Genomic DNA, 22,662 nt, shown 5'->3' on the forward strand with positions numbered 1-22,662 from the left:
GAAAGACCATTTTAATAAAGATAAATTCTGGGGCTGCTCTGGCATGGGCTCCTGCAGCACAGGCAGAGCTGAGACAGCCCTGCACTTGCAGAGGCATGGTCTAGGGTGGGGATAGGGGTCATGGTGGGTATGCACCGGGTATACAAGTACCCTTTCAAGCAGGTGGTCGCCAGCTTCCTCTGATGCTATGAATGGATAAAAAATATTATCTCAAAAAAACTTGAAGGAAAAAATAGATGGATCAAAAGGAATCATCTATAGAGAGAGGATTGCAATCTGCCAGAATGTGATTCCAGAAATTTTAAGAAAGGTGAGCATTTTAAAGGTCCCTATTATCCAGTTAGAAGAGGAATCATAGCTCAATCCTCAGGGAAGAAACATGGCTATAAGGAATCACTGTCTTATGTGGACACAGTATGCATCCATGAAGGAAGAGTGGAAAATTCAAATTGAACAGAATTCATTCAAAGAGGCAGGATTTTAATCACAGGGGCTGGACTTGTCAACTGTGTTTTGGAAACTTTTGCTGGCACATTCTTAAGATAGGGAGTCAGAAAGGAAATAGAATAATGGAGATGCTGCTAAAAGAACAGTGTGGTGCCCGCTTAGCTGAATAAAGAATCATCAGAGAGCTGTGTCCAGGTGTGTTCTTTTTTTTCAACAATGACCTCTTGGCCACAACACACCATAGGCACAGTTCCTGGAATGCAGGTTTCAAGATACAGCATTGGTGTTCTAAAGAAGAGGAGATCTCTCTGCCAGTACATAAAATGATACCCTCCCCTTGGAGCTTGCTTCAAGTAGTAGGACTCATGGATACGAGACCATCTAGCTGGATTGTTATGATACAGTCTCTTTATGATTTTATAAATAAAGAAAAGATCCATGTGAGATGATGTCCACTTTTCCTCAGTATATCCTGCCAGTTGTTTGTGGTAGTACCAGGGCAGTTAAAGACAAGATAAAGTCCTGGGGTCATGGTGCTTGTACTTTAATAGCATGATTGTTCATAGGATTCAGGAGAGGATTCTAAAACTTATAAAGTTGTTGATTGTATTAGCTGTTTCTAGGGGGCCTGGAGACAGAAAAGCATGTGCCAGACCTGTGTTGAAGTTAAGCCATATGTATACCAATGTTTAAGATTTTTGATTTCTGTCCACAAGTGATGTATAAGCACTATTAACATAGCTCTCATAGTGTAGTATGGACTGACTGTGCTGTGATCCTCTAGAAGAACATAGAATGGAGGGTGGAAAGCAGGTTCTAGCTGTAGCTCCTAGTAACTCCTAGTAACTTGTTCTTTGATATGGAGCAAACCATTCAACTCTGTTTTTTTACTGGGAGAGTGGGGATAATCAAGCACAGATCTTTCACTTCTGGGTTGTGAAGACTAACAAGATAGTTTTGTTTGAATGCAAATCCATCTACCAGTTAATTGATCATGTCCGTAATTTTAAATCTTCCTGAAGCTCATTTTTTTAAAGAGAGAGTGAGAGAGGAGAGAGAGAGAGAGAGAGAGAGAATTTTTAATATTTATTTTTTAGTTCTCGGCGGACACAACATCTTTGTTGGTATGTGGTGCTGAGGATCGAACCCGGGCCACACGCATGCCAGGCAAGCGTGCTACCACTTGAGCCACATCCCCAGCCCTCATTTTTTTAAATTTGTAAAAAGAGGTGATGAAATAAACCTTGTGAGGCTGTTGGACAGCTTACAGATTATATATAAAGTGTCCACCATGCTGCTCCATGCCTAAAAACCCAGTAAATAGAAGCCATTATTATGTAAAACCTTTTGAAAATATGCTTTTCAACTATAATGTAAGGGAATATTATTGTTTGAAAATTAGATGACAGTAGATTGACTTTCCCATGATGAGAAGCCAAAATATGAACGCATGCTACCTAACAGAAAGCTTGAAGAGAAGCAATAATTTGGAATTCATCTTCTTAAGATAAAATTGGACCATTACTAGAAATTCTTGCGGAGATTATTATTTTTTTAATATTTGAACATTTCCTACTCAGTGCATTGATAGATTTCAGAGCAATTGCACTTTCTCATACAAGCCTGCCACTGTGAGCCTCCTCTCATGTTCTTGAGCTATTTGTGCTGCCTGAATCTTGTCTCCTAGAATAATTTCCCTTCTTTTCCTCAGTGTTTTACTCTTCAGTTATCTTGGAGAGAAAATGAATGCTAGAAACCAGAATACATTTTGACCTTCTCTTCCAGTTTATAAATGGCATTTAGTAGGCTTTTGGAATAATAGCCTTTTTCCAAAAGTAAGAGGTGGTATAAATTATTGTTGAAGGTGAGAGTTAAGAAATTTTTATTTGGAGATTGATGTTGGAATAAAGTTAACCCTTTCTATTAAACAATTTGTATCCTCTGCAGGCTAGAGTTTTCAACCTTGGTTGTCCATTAGGGTCACCTGGAGAACTTAATGCCATCCTGATAGTGAGGGCTGCACCTAGACCAAGAAATCAGAACCTTTAGAAGTGGAACCCAGGCATGAGTGTTTTTAAAAGTTCCCCCATGTGATTCCAAAGGGCATGTAAGGATGAGAATTCTATAACAAATTTGAGGTAATTTGCATACATTTATCTGACTTCTTTCATAATATCTCAGAGATAGGAAAGGATCTCTGTAGCAAGAACTTTTACTAGCAGCAGAGTAGAGCACAGAGAGGCTGAATTAGTGACTTGGTTCCCTGCAGCACTGGCCAATGTAGGCAGTGACCCAGCAGCTGGTCTGATGAGTGAAGCAGACTGTAGCTACTGTAGAGGCCCTGGGAGCACAAGTCTGGTTGAAGGTGAGCAGCTGCTGTCCAGCACCAGCCAGTGTAGGGTGTGGTTGGTTTTTCTACTTTATTTTAAATTTCCCAGTAAAAGACAAAAATTTTATTTAAAAAAGAAACATCTTAATTTTCATGTGTTGCAAAATATCCAGAATTGCTTAAAGCCTTCATCTAGCCAAACATGTTTGCCAGCCAGTACTTTTCAGCCTGTGTTTGTAGGGTGTTAAAGATTGGCCTGCACATCCCAGCTGATTTTCAATAGATTTGCATGTTTGTATTCTGGACAAAAATTGCATCCTGCCTTTACTCCAAGATTGCTTTTGGGTGCATTTTCCTCTTCATTCCTGGGTAATCATCTGGACCTGCATCAAACACTTTCCCTCACTCAGTATTTTTTTCCCCAGAGTCATCTTTTACTTCAAGCTTCATATACATGGTTTCAAAATCTTATGGAGTTTTCAGAATTAATTAAGGCATGTTAGATTTTTTAACTCATATGCATATAATAGAAACCCACATTTAACTTTGTCATCTGATGTGTAGTATGAGAAATGTCAAATCCAGGAGTACAACTTTGATGGACACATGAGGAACAAGAGTGGGAAGGGTTAATTCAAAGACCTGGCCAGTTTCTTCCTGACTGGGCTTCTGAGCCTGCCCTTCAAGGAGAGAATGTACCAGACACCCTTGGAGAGATTTGCTGACATGCAGGTCCTCTGGTTCTCCCCACACCACCCCAGAGATTCTGATTCATGCACTGGGACTCAGGATCTATATATATATATATATATTTTTATTGTTGGTCGTTCAAAACATTACATAGTTCTTAATACATCATATTTCACAGTTTGATTCAAGTGGGTTATGAACTCCCAATTTTACCCCGTATACAGATTGCTGTATCACATCAGTTACCCTTCCATTGATTGACGAATTGCCTTTCTAGTGTCTGATGTATTCTGCTGTCTGTCCTATTCTCTACTATCCCCCCTCCCCTCCCCTCCCCTCCCTTTTTCTCTCTCTACCCCTTCTACTGTAAATCATTTCTTCGATTTGTATTATCTTGTCTTACCCCTCCTTTCCTCTTATATGTCATTATGTATAACCCTGAGGATCGCCTTCCATTTCCATGCGGTTTCCCTTCTCACTCCCTTTCCCTCCCACCTCTCATCCCTGTTTAATGTAAATCTTCTTCTCAAACTTTCGTCCCTACCCTGTCCTTGTTTACTCCCCTTATATCAAAGGGGTCATTTGGTATTTATTTTTTAAAGATTGACTAGCTTCACTTAGCATAATCTGCTCTAATGCCATCCATTTCCCTCCAAATTCTATGATTTTGTCATTTCTTAATGCAGAGTAATACTCCATTGTGTATAAATGCCACATTTTTTTATCCATTCATCTATTGAAGGGCATCTAGGCTGATTCCACAATCTTGCTATTGTGAATTGTGCTGCTATGAACATCGATGTAGCAGTGTCCCTGTAGCATGCTCTTATTAGGTCTTTGGGGAATAGACCGAGAAGGGGAATAGCTGGGTCAAATGGTGGTTCCATTCCCAGCTTTCCAAGAAATCTCCATACTGCTTTCCAAATTGGCTGCACCAATTTGCAGTCCCACCAGCAATGAACAAGAGTGCCCTTTTCCCCGCATCCTCTCCAGCACTTATTGTTGTTTGACTTTCTAATGGCTGCCAATCTTACTGGGGTGAGATGGTATCTTAGGGTAGTTTTGATTTGCATTTCTCTGACTGCTAGCGATGGTGAGCATTTTTTCATGTACTTATTGATTGATTGTATGTCCTCCTCTGAGAAGTGTCTGTTCAGGTCCTTGGCCCATTTATTGATTGGGTTATTTGTTATCTTATTGTCTAATTTTTTGAGTTCTTTGTATATTCTGGTTATTAGGGCTCTATCTGAAGTGTGTGGAGTAAAGATTTGTTCCCAGGATGTAGGCTCCCTGTTTATCTCTCTTATTGTTTCTTTTGCTGAGAAAAAACTTTTCAGTTTGAGTAAGTCCCATTTGTTGATTCTAGTTGTTAACTTTTGCGCTATGGGTGTCCTATTGAGGAATTTGGAGCCCGATCCCACAGTATGTAGATCATACCCTACTTTTTCTTCTATCAGATGCCGTGTCTCTGATTTAATATCAAGCTCCTTGATCCATTTTGAGTTAACTTTTGTGCATGGCGAGAGATAGGGATTCAGATTCATTTTGATGCAAATGGATTTCCAGTTTTCCCAGCACCATTTGTTGAAGATGCTATCCTTCCTCCATTGCATGCTTTTAGACCCTTTATCAAATATAAGATAGTTGTAGTTTTGTGGGTTGGTTACTGTGTCCTCTATTCTGTACCATTGGTCCACCCACCTGTTTTGGTACCAGTACCATGCTGTTTTAGTTACTATTGCTCTGTAGTATAGTTTGAAGTCTGGTATCGCTATACCGCCTGATTCACACTTCCTGCTTAGCATTGTTTTTGCTATTCTGGGTCTTTTATTATTCCATATGAATTTCATGATTCTTTTATCTATTTCTACAAGAAATGTTGCTGGAATTTTGATTGGCATTGCATTAAACTTATAGAGAACTTTTGGTAATATCGCCATCTTGATGATGTTGGTTCTGCCTATCCATGAGCAGGGTATATTTTTCCATCTTCTAAGGTCTTCTTCTATATCTTTCTTTAGGGTTCTGTAATTTTCATTGTATAAATCTTTCACCTCTTTTGTTAGGTTGATTCCCAAGTATTTTATTTTTTGGGGGGATATTGTGAATGGAGTAGTTGTCCTCATTTCTGTTTCAGAGGATTTGTCGCTGATATACAGGAATGCCTTTGATTTATGCGTGTTGATCTTATATCCTGCCACTTTGCTGAATTCATTTATTAGTTCTAATAGCTTCTTTGTAGACCCTTTTGGGTCTGCTAGGTATAGAATCATATCATCTGCAAATAGTGATAATTTAAGTTCTTCTTTTCCTATTTTTATGCCTTTAATTTCTTTTGTCTGTCTAATTGCTCTGGCCAGTGTTTCGAGGACTATGTTGAACAGAAGTGGTGAGAGAGGGCATCCCTGTCTTGTACCAGATCTTAGAGGGAATGCCTTCAATTTTTCTCCATTCAGAATGATGCTGGCCTGTGGCTTATCATAGATTGCTTTTACAATGTTGAGGTATGATCCCAGGATCTATATTTTGAAACAAGTTCTTCAGAAGATTTGGTTGTGCTATTCCACAGACCACATTTTGAGAAACACTCATTTGGGAGAGGTATTTTGGGCTTCAGTGTCTCCTGTCATTTAAGAAGGTTTTATAGTCAGTTTGGCCCCCTAATCAATGTGGTTGATTTTAGCCAAAAAATTAATCAGAAGTTCAAAAAATTTATACTGGTACTGGGAACAATCCAACAGGAAAATATAACAATAGTAAATATTTATGTCCCTAACATCAGTGCTCCCAATTACATAAAACACTTCATGACTCAGTCAGACCCCAATACAATATTACTGGGTGCATTCAACACACCTCTCACAAATAGAAAGATCATATACAATATTAATAAAGACACTTCATACATAAAAATATTACAAATCAAATGTATCACAGACATATATAGAATATTTTATCCTAAAACTGTTGAATTCACTTTCTTTTCAGTTGCTCATGGGACCTTCATCAAGCTGGTTTAATTTCAGAGTTGCAAGTTTAGTTAAAAGTACATAAATTAAGAAGTGTAATTCACCACATAAATATAATTAAAGACAAGAATCACACAATCATCTCAATAGATACAGAAAGAATCTTTAACAAAGTTCAGCACCCATTCATATTAAAAATCATTGTAGAATCTAGGAGCAGAAAAAAACTTAACCCCAACATCTTAAAGGCTACATATGACAAACCTATAGCCAATATCATTCTGAATGTGGAAAAACTGAAATCATTTCCTCTAAAATCTGTAACAAGGCAAGGATGTCCACTCTCACAACTTTTATTTACTATAGTACTTGAAATTTTAGTCAGAGAAATTAGGCAAAGAGGTAATTAAATGGATAAGAATAGGCAAAGAAATCAAATTATCTCTGTTTATAGATGATACGTTCTATACTTAGAACTCAAAAAACTTCATACAGTTGATAAGCAAATTCAGCAAAGTAGCAAGATAAAAATCAATATACAAAAATTAATTGCTTTTATAAATATCAATAGTAAATCCCACTAAAAAGAAATCAGAAGAATAATTCCAGCAGGGCTGGGGATATGTCTCAGCAGTAGCACACTTGCCTGGCATGTGTGAGGTACTGGGTTTGATTCTCAGCACTGCATATAATAAATAAAATAAAGGTCTATCAACAACTAAAAAATATTTTAAAAAAGAATAATTCCATTCACAATAGCCTCAAAAAATAAAATACTAAGGAATAAATCTATAAGGAGATAAAATATCTATATAAGGAAAATTATAGAACACTGAAGAAAGAAATTAAAGAACACCTTAGAAGATTAAAAAAAACCTCCTCTGTTCTTGAATAGGCAGAATTAACAAAATGGCCATATTTCCTAAAGTGATCTACAGATTCAATACAATCCCCATCAAAACAGCAATAACATTCTTCATCAAAGTGGAAAAAATTGTTCTAAAATTTATATGAAAGAATAAAGGATCCAGTAATAGCCAAAGCAATTCTAAGCAATAAGAATGAGACTGGAGACATCACAATACCTAATCTTAAATTATGCTAACAAAAACAACATGGTAATTGTCATTAAAAAAAGGAAGATCAGTGGAATAGATTAGAAGACAGAGAGAAAAACCCACAAAGATATACTCATCTCATCTTTAAAAGGGTGAAAAAAATATGTGTTAGAGAAAATACAGCCTTTTTAGTAAATAGTACTGGGGAAACTGAATTTTTATATGTAGAAGAAGGAAACTAGTTCCCATCTCTCACTCAGCATAAAAGTCAACTCCAAGTGGATCAAAGGCATAAGAATAAGACCAGAAACTTTGCAATTCCAGAAGAAAACATACAGTCAAATGAAAACTTATAGATGCAGGTATCCACTTCCTTAATTAAACTCCTAAAGCTCAAAAAATAAAACAAGAATCAAAAAGTGGAATGGTATCTTTAGGATATATAAAGAAATCAAAAAATTTAACACACACACACACACACACACACCCCACATAACCCAATCAATAATGGGCAAAGGAACTGAAGAGATAGCTTCACAGAAGAAGAAACGCAAATGGTCAACAAAAATATGTTCAACATCCCTAGTAATTAGAGAAATGCAAATTAAAACTACACTGATATTTCATCTCACTCCAGTCAGAATGGCAATTATTAAGAATACAAGGAACAATAAATACTGGTGAGGATGTGAGGGGGAAGGTATACTTATACATTGCTGGTGGAACTGCAAATTGATATGACCACTCTGGAAAACAATATGGAGATTCCTCAGAAAACTTGGAATGGAACCACCATTTGACCCAGATATCCTCAGCATGTACCCAGAGCATTTAAAGGATTTAAAACAAGCATACTATAGTGATGCAGCCACATTGATGTTCATAGCAGCTCGATTCACTACAGCTATGCTATGGAACCAACCTAGGTGTCCTTCAATAGATGAATGAATAAAGAAAATCTGGTACATACACACAATGCAATATTACTTAGCCATAAAGCAGAATGAAATTATGGCATTTGACAGTAAATGGATGGAACTGGAAACTATCATGCTAAGTAAAATATGACAATCCCAAAAAACCAAAGGCCAAATGTTCTCTCTGATATGTGGATGCTGGCTCACAATAGGTGGGAGGCAAGGGGATGGGATTCTACTGTCATGTAAAACTAAAAAGAACAAATTTTAAAAATACCCACCAACAGACTTCCAAATAGCAGCCACCTGTTGGAATTTCCAATTTAGAACTCTCCACCAGCCCTACTATAGAAGTATATAATTTGTCAGAACTCCTCAGTTTATCCCATCCTATATCATGAGAGAGAAAACAGAGCTACTACAATCAGCTTTGGCTCCTGGCCACAACAGCTGACAACTTGGTGAAAAACACAGAGACGTGGGAATTAATAACACCTGCTATTTAATGTATGGTATAGTTCATAGTATTTTAGTGGTGCTGATGCTTAATGCTAACCCCACCATTTCTCTTAAATAGTATTATAGATGTCAAAATAGATACAAAAAAATTATTTTAAGGTTTTACATAGGTTGCTAGTATTGTTGCTATTCCTTGCTCCTTCTTTCTCTAAGAGGGGCTGGGAAGGGACACTTCAAGTTTACAGAGTAGAGATACTGTTGCTGCTGAGCAACACTCATATTTAGCCATGTAACGGAGCCTCATTCCATACATGAACTAGCCCCACTCAAGCCTCAACCATGCTTCAACACATATAATAGGGAGACAAAAACCCTAAACCAATGACCAAGCTCAAAGAGGAACGACTAAAGAGGGACTTCAGGACCAACTCTTGGACATATACTCATACAGCAAAAACAGAGAGAAGTCCCTAGAACAAAAAAGATAACTGCATTCAAAAGGACACAGGCAAAAAAATAGGGAAAAAAAAACATTTCAACTAATGCACAAAATCAAGGCCTCTGAAAATTGAGGGAAAATGTACATTTCCTGCCAAAATTCACAATCCCCCAATGAAGGAACCCACAGATATAGACGTAGACGAAATTCCAAAGAAAGACTATAAAAGAGCTGATTATTAAAATGTTCAATGAACTAAAAGATCTAAGGAATGGATTAAGGCAGTGATGTAAAATAACAGTTCAATAAAGAAATAGAGATAGCCAGGCATGGTGGTGCATGCCTGTAATCCCAGCAGCACAGGAGTCTGAGACAGGAAGATCATGAGTTCAAAGCCAGCCCCAGCAACTTAGCAAGGCCCTAAGCAACTCAGTGAGACCCTATCTCTAAATAAAATATAAAAAGGGCTGGGGATGTTGCTCACTGGTTAAATTCCCCTGGGTTCAATTCCAGGTGGAAAAAAAATTGAGGTAGCTGGGTCATGTGTTGGTTCTACTCCTACTTTTTTGAGGAATTTTCATACTGCTTTCCAGAATGGTTGTAACAATTTGAAGTTCCAACAACAATGTGTGAGTGTTCATTTTCTCCACATATTCACCAACATTTATCGTTATTTATATTCTCGATAATTGACATTCTGACTGGAGATGAAATCTCGGTGTAGTTTTAATTTGCATTTCCTAATTGCTAGAGATATTGAATCTTTTCATGTATTTGTTATGTTTGTATTTTGAATTTTTTATTTTGATTTTTTTTAATTGATAGTCTTGTGATGATGAGCAATGGCAACAATCCAAATCTCTCCATCAGCCACGTGGTCACTGGGGAAACAACCTGTACTTGTAGTGTGGTTAAGCTGTGGTGTTCAGTAAGTTAGGTGTGTTACTTGAACTTTCAACTTACAATATTTTCAACTTATATTGGATTTATTGGGATGTAACCCTATCATAATTTGAGGATCAGCTGTAATTTTATGGGTATTTTTCTTTCCTGCTCTCTCCTCCTATCCTTCTCTGTTCTGCTCTGCTTCATAAGGCTGACCTGCATGCACTACACTAATGGTGCCCTTGTTGTTTAGCTTCCAGTTAAGGTGAAGCAATGAGTGGTACCAGCCAAAGACTGAAAAGTAGAAGTGGGAGAATGCTGGAGTATTTTTCTTCCCTTTCTGCCAGGTTAGCAAGAATTGTAATGTTTTTTCTACTAAAATACACAATTGCTCTCCTTCATCTATTCTTTCTACAAGCTTGAAAAATTACTTCCTACTATTGACCCTATTGTTCAAGAGGTGGTATTAGCTCCTAATTTTTGTATCTCTTACTACTATCACAATTCTTATTGATGTCCTTAATCTTGACTACATATTTGTTAATAAATCCTTTATGAAAATTTATTCCTTCACTAAAGAGGCCATATACACATGTTCAGTCAAGTTCTAGTTCATGCCTCTTACTCTGGTGTACTTTTTAATAAAAAATTGGCAGGGAGTGAACAATTAGTGATTTGTTTACCTTCTGAGTAGCCTCATTTGAGTATGCCATCTCTTTTCCTTGTGTAATCCTGACATGGAATTTTTTCATATACTTGTTGACTGTTTTATTTCTTCTTTTGAGAAGTATGTTTAGTTCTTTTGCCCATTTATTGATTGGGTTATTTGGTTTTTTTATTTTGGGGAGTTGGGGCTTTTTGTTTGTTTGAGTTTTGTTCTTATTTTGTTTTGTTGTTGTTGTTGTTCAGTGTTTAGTTTTTTTAGTTCTTTGTATACCCTGGATAATAATGACCTATCTGAGGAGCAGGTGACAAAGATTTTCTCCCATTCTGTAGGCTCTTTCTTCATGCTCTTGTTTCCTTCACTGTGAAGAATCTTTTTAATTAGATGCCATCCCATTTTTCTTTTTTTTCACTTTGGAGTCTTTTTTTTGTATTTATTTGTTCTGATTAGTTTTAAATGACACCAGGATGCATTTTTAATTTATTGTACACAAATGGAGCACAACTTTTCATTTCTCTGGTTGTACACAATGTAGAGTTGCACCATATGTGCAATCATACATGTACCTAGGGTAATGATGCTCATCTCATTCCACCATCTTTCATGCCCCCATGCTCCCTCCCCTCCCCACTTTGCCCAATCATATTTTCTCCATTCTTCCTATCCTCCCCCCCATTATGAATCAGCATCCACTTATCAGAGAAAACATTACTTTAGGAGTCTTGTTAAGAAAGTCAGTTTCTATGCTGACATGTTGGAGTATTGGGCCTCCATTTTTTTTCTAGCAGTTGCAGCATTTCTGTTCTAATTTTGATCTTAAATCCATTTTGAGTTGACTTTTGTTCAGAGTGAGAAACAGAGATCAACTTTTAATATCCTATATATAAATTTCCCAGCACCATTTGTTTAAAGGGCTTTCTTTTCTCCAACATATGATTTTGGCACTTGCCTATTTTCAGATAACTGTATTTATGAAAATTTGTCTCCATGTCTTCTATTCAATCCCATTGATCTTCATAATTGTTTTGGTGCCAATACCTTGCTGGTTTTGTTACTATAGTTGTAGTATAATTTGAGATCCATCCCACTCCTCAGTATATATTCAAAAGATTTGAAAGCAGCATATTACAAAAATGTATCCACATTGTTATGGTTTGGATGTGAGGTGTCCCCCAAAAGCTCACATTTGAGACAATGCAAGAACATTCAGAGGAGAAATTATTGGGCTGTAAGTGTCAACCCAATCAGTTATTTAATCCCCTGATAGAGATTAACTGAGTGGTAACTGAAGTGGTAGGGTGTGGCTGGAGGAAGTGGGAATTAGAGTGTGGCTTTTGTGTATATAATTGTATCTGGCAAGTAGAGTCTCTCTTCCTCCCACCCCCCCTCTCCTTGATCACCATGATGTGAGCTGCTTTCCTCTGCCACACACTCTGCCACAATGTTCAGCCTCACCTCAAGCCCTGAGGAATGAAGCTAGACTTCTATAGACTCAGACTTCTGAAACCATGAGCCCTCAGATAAACTTTCCCTCTTCTTTCAACTATGTTGATCAGGTTCTTTAGTCACAGCAGCAAAAAAGCTGACTGAAACACACATCAAAATTTACAGTAGCACAATTCACAATAGCAAAACTCTGGAATCAACCTAGGTGCCCTTCAATAGATGAATGAATAAAGAAAATGTGGTTTATATACACAATGCAATATTACTCAGCCATAAAGAATAATGGAATTATGGCATTTGCTGGTAAATTTATAGGAACTGGAGACAATCATGCTCAGTGAAATAAGCCAGTCCCAAAAGTTAAAAGTTAAATGTATTCAACTGTCATGTATAACTAATTAGAACAAATTAAAATTTTTAAAAAGTTAAAAGTTGAATGTTTTCTCTGATATGCACAAACTAATGAAAATTAAGGAGGGATTAAAAAATAGAAAAAAGATGAGTGAAGTAGATGAAGCAGATCAGTGGAGTAGAAGAAAGGTCAGTGGAGTAGCAGAGAAAGTATGGGATAGAGAAAGACAGTTGAATAAAGTTGACTTAACTTTCCTGTGTACATACATGAATATACCACAGTGAATCTCACCATCATGTATATCCATGAGACACTAATTTTTTAAAATATCTAGAGGTAAATATCAGAAATATCAGTGGAGCATCAGAAAGGAAACAGAAAGAAGAAGGAGAGGAGGGAAGGGGAAGTATTAGGGATTGATTTTGAACAAATAATATTCCATGCTTTTATAATTATGTCAAAATGAATCCTAAAGTTACATATAACTAAAAATAACCAATTTTTAAAAGAATTTTAAGAAACAAAACAAAGCAAAAGAAAACAAAAATAAATAGACATTTGGGGAGAAGTCAGTCAGAACTTCTAAAAATGAATGATACAATCAAATTTAAAATTCACTTGAATGTAACATCATCAGATTAGATTATATAGAAAATAGATTCTATATAGGGCAGAGGGGTGGGAGGGAAAGGTAGGGGGCAGGGGATTAGCAAGGATGGTGGAATGTGATAGACATCATCATCCAAAGTACATGTATGAAGACACAAATTGGTGTCAACATACTTTATATACAACCAGAGATATGAAAAATTGTGCTGTATACATGTAATAAGAATTGTAATCCATTCCTCTGTCATTTATTTTGTTTTAAAAAATCACTTTAAAAAAAGAAAATAGACCTTCAGGCCTTTAAGACAGGATATGCCCTGTGGGAAACCATCCATAAAATGCATGAGGACTTTTTCAGCATTGCAGCCAATGAAGGGGTATATCTGGCATTGGGAACTTCCTACGGCAGGCCCACCAGGATAGATCACCAGAAGAAAGTGAACTCCCCTCAGCTCTGACAGAAAGGTCCCCAGAAAGGAGACGGGCATAACTTGCTAGGAGCTGAGCAGTCTACCTTGCCCCCGACTCTATCCTGTTTTGGTGAAGAACTTTCTATCGAAAGACTTTGATGTTTTCCAACATAAGTAAAGCAAACAGGGGCTCCTTTCTTTGTTAGAAGCTGAACCTATCTGGTCAGCTTTTCCCATCTCCACCCCTCCTTTGAAACTACTTTATGGGTTCTGTGGTCATTTCTCCATTCTACTTTTCTTAGTTTTTATTTCTCTGCCAGCCCATCCCACAGAAGGGATGTGGGCAAGAATACTAAATATGCAATGTAGGAAAAAATAAGAATCATCATCAGAATATACAAAAACTCTGGGAGAACATCAAGAGACCAAACTTGAAAGTCAGGTTAAATGGATTAGAACTGCTTCAGTGAAATAATACCAGAAAAATTCCTAACCTTAGAAATGATGTAGACATCCATATACAGAAGGCATACAGAACACCAAATATACCAGATCCAAAATGAACCTCTCAAAGAAACATTATAATCAAAATGCCTAACATAGAAAATAAGGGAGGGGCTGGGGATGTGGCTCAAGCAGTAGCGCATTTGCCTGGCATGCACAGGGTGCTGGGTTCCATCCTCAGCACCATATAAAAGTAAAAATAAAGATTCTGTGTCCACTGAAAACTTAAAAAAATAAATATTAAAAAATTCTCTCTCTCTCTCTCTCTCTCTCTCTCTCTCTCTCTCTCTCTCTTAAAAAAGAAAGAAAATAAGGGAAAAAATATTAAAAGCTGTGAGAGAAGAATGTCAAGTAGTATTTAGAGACAAACCAATAAGATTCACTTCTGATGTTTCAAATTGGATCCAAAATACAATATGGCTTGGAATGAGACATTCCAAGCTGTAAAAGAAAAAAAAACTGTCAGACAAGGTTGCTATATCCAGTACAATTGTCTTTCAGAATCTATGTAAAAATAAATATTTTCCATAATAAGGATAAATAAAATAACTCATAATCATGAAGCGACACCACAAATAATACTTAAAGATCTACTACACACAGAAAAAAAAAAGAAAAAAAAACTCAAAGCTCCCAAATAGTTGAAGTTTACTAGAAGAACAACTAAGTAAATGAAAATAAATTCTGAATTATGCAGCAAACAAACCAATGTTGCATGACATAACATCTGTCAATTATAACACTGAATATAAATTATCTCAATTCCCCAATTAAAAGATATATATTGACAGAATGAATTTAAAAGCAAGATCCAGCTATATTCTGCTTGCAAGAGACTCATCTCATAATGCAAAGGCACCCCCAAGCTGGAAGTTAAAGAAAAGAAAGAAAATTCCATGCAAACAGAGTCCAAAAACAAGCACAAATATATTCCCTCATACCTGACAAAGCAGATTTCAAGCAAAACTAAAGCAAGTGAGACAAAGAATATCATTACATATTGGTAAGGGAACAATCCAACAAAAAGATATAGCAATAGTAAATATTTGACTCAAATGCACATTATTGCATAAATAAAATACTTCTTGACACTGAATCCCAGAGACCCCAATACAATAATGCTAGGTAATTTCAACACACTCCTTTCACCAATAGAGAGGTAATCCAAACATAAATACAATAAAGATATTTTCAACATAAATAAATGCTATAAATCAGATGGACTAACAGATAACTGCAGAATATCTCACCCAAAAACAGCTGAATTTACTTTCTTCTCAGAAATTGAAGAAATTTCTTCAATTTCTGAGAAGAAAGTAAATTTTGGAAAAATTATGGAAATTTTTCAAAATGTACCATATTCTAAGTCACAATATCTTATCAATTTTATATATATATATATATATATATATATATATATATACAAACACACACACACACATATATATAATTGTGTAATTATATATAATTGTTAAGATATATATCTTATTAAAAGATAATAAGATATATATATGTATATATATATAAAATTGCATATATATATATATATATCCATGCATCCTAGTAGATCAATTTTTTTAAAGAGAGAGAGAGAGAAGAGAGAGAGAGAGAGAGAGAGAGAAAGTTTTAATATTTATTTTTCAGTTTTCGGTGGACACAACATTTTTATTTTATTTTTATGTGGTGCTGAGGATCTAACCCAGTGCCCTATGCATGCCAGGTGAGCGTGTTATCACTTGAGCCACATCCCGAGCCCCTAGTAGATCATAATGGAGTTGAACTAGAAATGAATAGCAAGAGAAATTATAGAAACCACATAAACACATGAAGACTGAACAATATTATTTTAAATGAGAAATAGATAATAGAAGAAATCCTTAGAACCAAATGAGAGCAGAACATATTGAAATCTTATCAAAAGGACAGTATGAATGCAGTTCTAAGAGGAAGGTTTATAGCACTGAGTACCTACATTTTTAAAAAATAGAAAGATCCAAAATAAATAATCTAATGCTACAACTCAAGGTCTTTGAAAAGGAAAAATAAAACAATATCTAACTCAGTAGAAGACAGAAAATAATTAAGATCAGAGACAAAATTAATGAAATTAAAATTTTTTTAAAATACAAAGGGTCAGTGAAAAAAAGAGTTGGTTCTTTGAAAAAATTAAACAAGGCCCAGCGGCCCGCCAGCACGGTAGACAGACCACCCCAACTGAAGGAGGGGCCCAGCCACTGCCTGCATGACCCAGAGAAGGGGCCCAGTGGCCCACCTGCATGGTAGAGAGACCACCCCAATTGGAGGAGGAGCCCAGCCTCTCGCCTGCATGGTAGGCAGACCACACAACCCAGAGAAGGGGCCCAGTGGCCCGCCTGCAAGGTAGACAGACCACCCCAACTGGAGAAGGAGCCCAGCCACCCGCCTGCGTGGTAGGCAAAACACTCTACCCAGAGAAGGGGCCCAGCGGCCCACCAACACGGTAGAAAGACCACCCCAACAGGAGGAGGGGCCCAGCCTCCCACCTCACCGTAGGCAGACCATGTGGCCCAGAGAGGGAGCACAACCGCCCACCGGCATGGTAGACAGACCACCCCAACTGGATGAGGGGCCCAGCTGCCCACCAGTGCGGTCACCTAACCGAGCTCTGGACAAACATAAGGTTTCCCCAACACCCCCACCTCATCAAACACCTTATGAGAAAAACTGATGGAACTCATCTTGGAAAATCCCACCAACCCTTAAAACCCACCAATTGGTGGGCATGGCTAACAGCTCCATTCTACAGTGTAGTAGAGTAGAGAGACCACAGGTGGAACCTCAAGTCCTCTCACACTGACTGCCACCACCACCCTGAACCCAGAGACTCAAGCTAGGAATAGACAACGCCACCAACTGGAAGAAAAGAAAACAGAATTCTGAGAGATTTTTTTTTCTTTCTTTTTTTTTTCTTCTCTCTCTCTGTTCATCCATTCATCCAGTCTCCTCTATCCTTCCCCCTCTGGTCCTCACAACCTCAACATATGTGAAACCAAGAATTCTGCATGAAAAAGATCTTTAATAACTGAATCACCAGAATAATATAATATAGAGGAATTGCGTATGCCCCACCTCCCTCCCCCATTTCATTTCTATTCTTTTTCTCTTCTTTTTCCCACTCCCTTTTTTCTCTTTCTTTCCTTGTTATTTGTTTTTATCCTTCTTACTCCCTCTATCCCACTTGCAACCCCCTAAATTTTACTATTTATAAGTAGAGTAATCTTATAAATACAGATAGAAATTTGAATCTATACATTCTTCCATAAATTACCCATCTATTGGTTAGAGCTTTCCAAAGATACTAAGTTAGATTAACCCCATACCCTCACTCCTTTCCCCCTAAACATAACATCCTACACCTGGAATTCAGTTTTCTTCAAGCTACCAGAAATGGTATGCCTTTCATGAAACTAATGACTATATTTGTAAATGATAATCGAAACAAACATTTGTACACAGAGTCTAGCTATAAATGTAGAAATAAGGGAAACGAGTGCTTAGATGATGTATTATTGATATTGAGAACTGTTAACATTGTCTTTCTACACAAAAGGGAGACTTTGCAAATATACAAGAGCAATATAAATATATATGGGGAAAAATCAATAACACATCGGTTTCATAAAGCAGAAAGAAATGTGAGCAATATAAAAAGACAAGGAAAGAAAGGACCACAAGCAATGCAGTTCAACTCAACTTTAGAAGAGGTAATATCTGCAGCACATGGAATTTTAGATAAAGAATTCAGGATATACATGCTTCAGATGATCTGGAGTCTCAAGGAAGACATTAGACAGCAAAATCAGACAATGAAAGATTACTTTGACAATGAATTCCATAAACAAATCCAAGAAGCAAAAGATCAACTATACAGCGAGATAGAGGTTATAAAAAACAAACAAACAGAAATACTAGAAATGTAGGGAGCAATAAACCAAATTAAAAACTCAAATGAGAGTACTACCAGCAGAGTAGAACACTTAGAAGATAGAACATCAGACAATGAAGACAAAGTATTTCAACTTGAAAAGAACATAGACAGCTCAGCAAACTGTTAAGAAACCATGAGCATAACATCCAAGAAATATGGGATAACATAAAGAGCCCAAACTTAAGAGTTATTGGGATACAGGAAGGAATAGAGGTCCAAACCAAAGAATGAGCAATCTGTTCAATGAAATAATATGAGAAAACTTCCCAGACTTGAAGAATGAAACATAATCCCAAATCCTAGAAGCCTACAGGATGCCGAATGTGCAAAATCATAAGAGATCCATACCTAGACACATTGTAATGAAGATGCCCAAAATACAGAATAAGGTGAGAATTTTATAAGCTACAAGAGAAAGGAAGCAAATTACATTTAGGGGTAAACCAATCAGGATAACAGCTGGTCTTTCAACACAAACTCTGAAAGCTAGAAGATCCTAAAACAACATATTTCAAATGCTGAAAGAAAATGGGTTCCAACCAAGAATAGTGTATCCAGCGAAATTAAGCTTCAGGATGGAAGATGAAATTAAAACCTTCCATGATAAACAAAAGTTAAAAGAACTTGCAGCTAGAAAACCAGCTCTTCAAAACATCCTCGGCAAAACATTACAGAAAAGGAAATGGAATATAACAATGAAAACCAACAGCAGCAGGTAGTAAAGAGAAAAAATAATCAAAGAGGAAAAACAAATCATGTTAAGTAACATAAATAAACAAATATGGCTGGAAGTACAAACCATATCTCAATAGTAACCCAAATGTTAATGGCTTAAACTTACCAGTCAAGAGACACAGGCTAGTAGAATGGATGAAAAAAAAAAAAAAGATCCAACAATATGCTGCCTACAAGAGATGTATTTGATAGGAAGAGACATACATAGATTGAAGGTGAAAGGTTGGGAAAAATCATATCACTCAAATGGAGTTTGGAAACAAGCAGGAGTGTCCATACTCATATCAAATAAAATAGACTTCAAGCCAAATTTAATCAAAAGGGATAATGAAGGACACTACATACTGCTCAAGGGAACCATACACCAACAAGACATAACAATCATAAATATATATGCCCCAAACAATGGTGCAGTAATGTGCATCAAACAAACTCTTCTCAAGTTCAAGTGTCAAATAGACCACAATACAATAATTATGGGAGACTTAAACACACCTCTCTCACCACTGGACAGATCTTCCAAACAAAAGTTGAATAAAGAAACTATAGAACTCAATAATACAATTAATAACCTAGACTTAATTGACATATATAGAATTTACCACCCAACATCAAGCAGTTACACTTTTTTCTCAGCAGCATGTGGACCCTTCTCAAAAATAGACCATATATTATGTCACAGGGCAACTCTTAGAAATTATAAAGGAGTAGAGATAATACCATGCATCTTATCTGATCATAATGGAATGAAACTGGAAATCAATGATAAAAGAAGAAAGGAAAAATCCTGCATCACTTGGAGAGTGAACAATGTGTTACTGAATGATCAATGGGTTACAGAAGACATCAAGGAGAAAACTACAAAATTCTTAGAGATAAATGAAAACACAGACAAAACATATCAGAATCTATGGGACACAATGAAAGCAGTTCTAAGAGGAAAATTCATTGCTTGGAGTTCATTCCTTAAAAAAAAGAAAAAACCAACAAATAAATGATCTCACACTTCATCTCAAAACCCTAGAAAAAGAAAAGCAAAACAACATCAAAAGCAGTAGAAGGCAAGAAATAATTAAAATCAAAGCTGAAATCAATAAAATTGAAACAAATGAAACTATTGAAAAAATTGACAAAACTAAAAGTTGGTTCTTTGAAAAAATAAATAAGATCGACAGACCCTTAGCCATGCTAATGAAGAGAAGAAGAGACAGAACTCAAATTACTAGCACAAGGGATGAAAAAGGCAATATCACAACAGACACTTCAGAAATACAGAAGATAATTAGAAAGTATTTTGAATCCTTATATTCCAATAAAATAGAAGATAGTGAAAGCATTGATAAATTTCTTAAGCCATATGATCTGCCCAGATTGAGTCAGGAGGATATACACAAGCTAAATAGACCAATATCAATTGAGGAAATAGAAGAAGCCATCAAAAGACTACCAACTACGAAAAGCCCAGGACCGGATGGGTATACAGCAGAGTTTTACAAAACCTTTAAAGACGAACTAATACCAATACTTTTCAAGTTATTTCAGGAAATAGAAAAAGAGGGAGCTCTTCCACATTCATTCTATAAGGCCAACATCACCCTAATTCCTAAACCAGACAAAGACACTTCAAAGAAAGAAAACTACAGACCAATATCTCTAATGAACATAGATGCAAAATTCCTCAATAAAATTCTGGCAAATCAGATACAAAAACATATCAAAAAGATTGTACATCATGATCAAGTAGGACTCATCCCTGGGATCAAGGCTGGTTCAATATATGGAAATCAATAAATGTTATTCATCACATCAATAGACTTAAAGATAAGAACCATATAATCATCTTGATAGATGCAGAAAAAGCATTCGACAAAGAGTTATGTTCAAAACTCTAGAAACACTAGGGATAACAGGAACATACCTCAATATTGTAAAAGCTATCTATGATAAGCCTCAGGCTAGCATCATTATGAACAGAGAAAAATTGAAGGCATTCCCTCTAAAATCTGGAACAAGACAGGGATGCCCTCTCTCACCACTTCTGTTCAACATAGTTCTCGAAACACTGGCCAGAGCAATTAGACAGATGAAAGAAATTAAACGCATAAAAATAGGAAAAGAAGAACTTAAATTATCACTATTTGTGGATGACATAATTCTATACCTAGCTGACCCAAAAGATTCTACAAAGAAACTACTAGAGCTAATAAATAAATTCAGCAAAGTGGCAGGATATAAAATCAACATGCATAAATCAAAGGCATTCCTGTAGATCAGCAACAAATCTTCTGAAATGGAAATGGGGACAACCACTCCATTCACAATATCCTCAATAAAAATAAAATAAAATACTTGGGAATCAACTAACAAAAGAGGTGAAAGACTTATACAAAGACTTATACAGAACCCTAAAGAGAGAAATAGACGAAGATCTTAGAAGATGGAAAAATATACCCTGTTCATGGATAGGCATGACTAACTTCATCAAAATGGCAATACTACCAAAAGTTCTCTATAGGTTTAATGCAATGCCAATCAAAATCCCAATGGCAATATTTCTTGTAGAAATAGATAAAGCAATCATGAAATTCATATGGAAAAATAAAAGACCCAAAATAGCAAAAGCAATTCTAAGCAGGAAGTATGAATCAGGTGGTATAGTGATACCAGATTCCAAACTATACTACAGAGCAATAGCAAGAAAAACAACATGTTACTGGTACCAAAACAGGCGGGTGGACCAATGGTACAGAATAGAGGACACAGAGACCAATCCACAATATTACAACTATCTTATATTTGATAAAGGGGCTAAAAGCATGCAATGGAGGAAGGATAGCATCTTCAACAAATGGTGCTGGGAAAACTGGAAATCCATATGCAACAAAATGAAACTGAATCCCTTTCTCTCGACATGCACAAAAGTTAACTCAAAATGGATCAAGGAGCTTGATATCAAAACAGAGACTCTGGGTCTGATACAAGAAAAAGTTGGCTCCAATCTACATATTGTGAGGTCGGGCTCCAAATTCCTTAATAGGACACCCATAGCACAAGAGTTAATAGCAAGAATCAACAAATGGGACTTTCTTAAACTAAATTTTTTTTTCTCAACAAGAGAAACAATAAGAGAGGTAAATAGGGAGCCTACATCCTGGGAACAAATTTTTACTCCTCACACTTCAGATAGAGCCCTAATATGCAGAGTACACAAAGAACTCAAAAAATTAAACAAGAAGAAAACAAATAACCCAATCAACAAATAGGCCAACGACCTGAACAGACACTTCTCAGAGAAGGACATACAATCAATCAACAAGTACATGAAAAAATGCTCACCATCTCTAGCAGTCAGAGAAATGCAAATCAAAACCACCCTAAAACACCATCTCACTCCAGTCAGATTGGCAGCCATTATGAAGTCAAACAACAACAAGTGCTGGCGAGGATGTGGGGAAAGGGGTACTCTTGTACATTGCTGGTGGGACTGCAAATTGGTGCGGCCAATTTGGAAAGCAGTATGGAGATTCCTGGGAAAGCTGGGAATGAAACCACCATTTGACCCAGCTATTCCCCTTCTTGGACTATTCCCTAAAGACCTTAAAAGAGCGTACTATAGGGATACTGCTACATCAATGTTCATAGCAGCACAATTCACAATAGCTAGGCTGTGGAAACAACCTAGATGCCCTTCAATAGATGAATGGATTTTAAAAATGTGGCATTTATACACAATGGAGTATTACTCTGCACTAAAAAATGACAAAATCATGGAATTTGCAGGG

General features: G+C 36.5%; 1 pseudogene; it reads left to right on the forward strand.

Annotated features, from left to right (window-relative positions):
* Positions 1-208: 208 nt before the first annotated feature.
* LOC113176616 (PRELI domain-containing protein 2 pseudogene) lies at positions 209-617 on the forward strand (annotated as a pseudogene).
* Positions 618-22,662: the final 22,045 nt, after the last annotated feature.

This window comes from Urocitellus parryii, chromosome 8 (assembly GCF_045843805.1).
Source record: "Urocitellus parryii isolate mUroPar1 chromosome 8, mUroPar1.hap1, whole genome shotgun sequence".
NCBI lineage: Eukaryota > Metazoa > Chordata > Mammalia > Rodentia > Sciuridae > Urocitellus > Urocitellus parryii.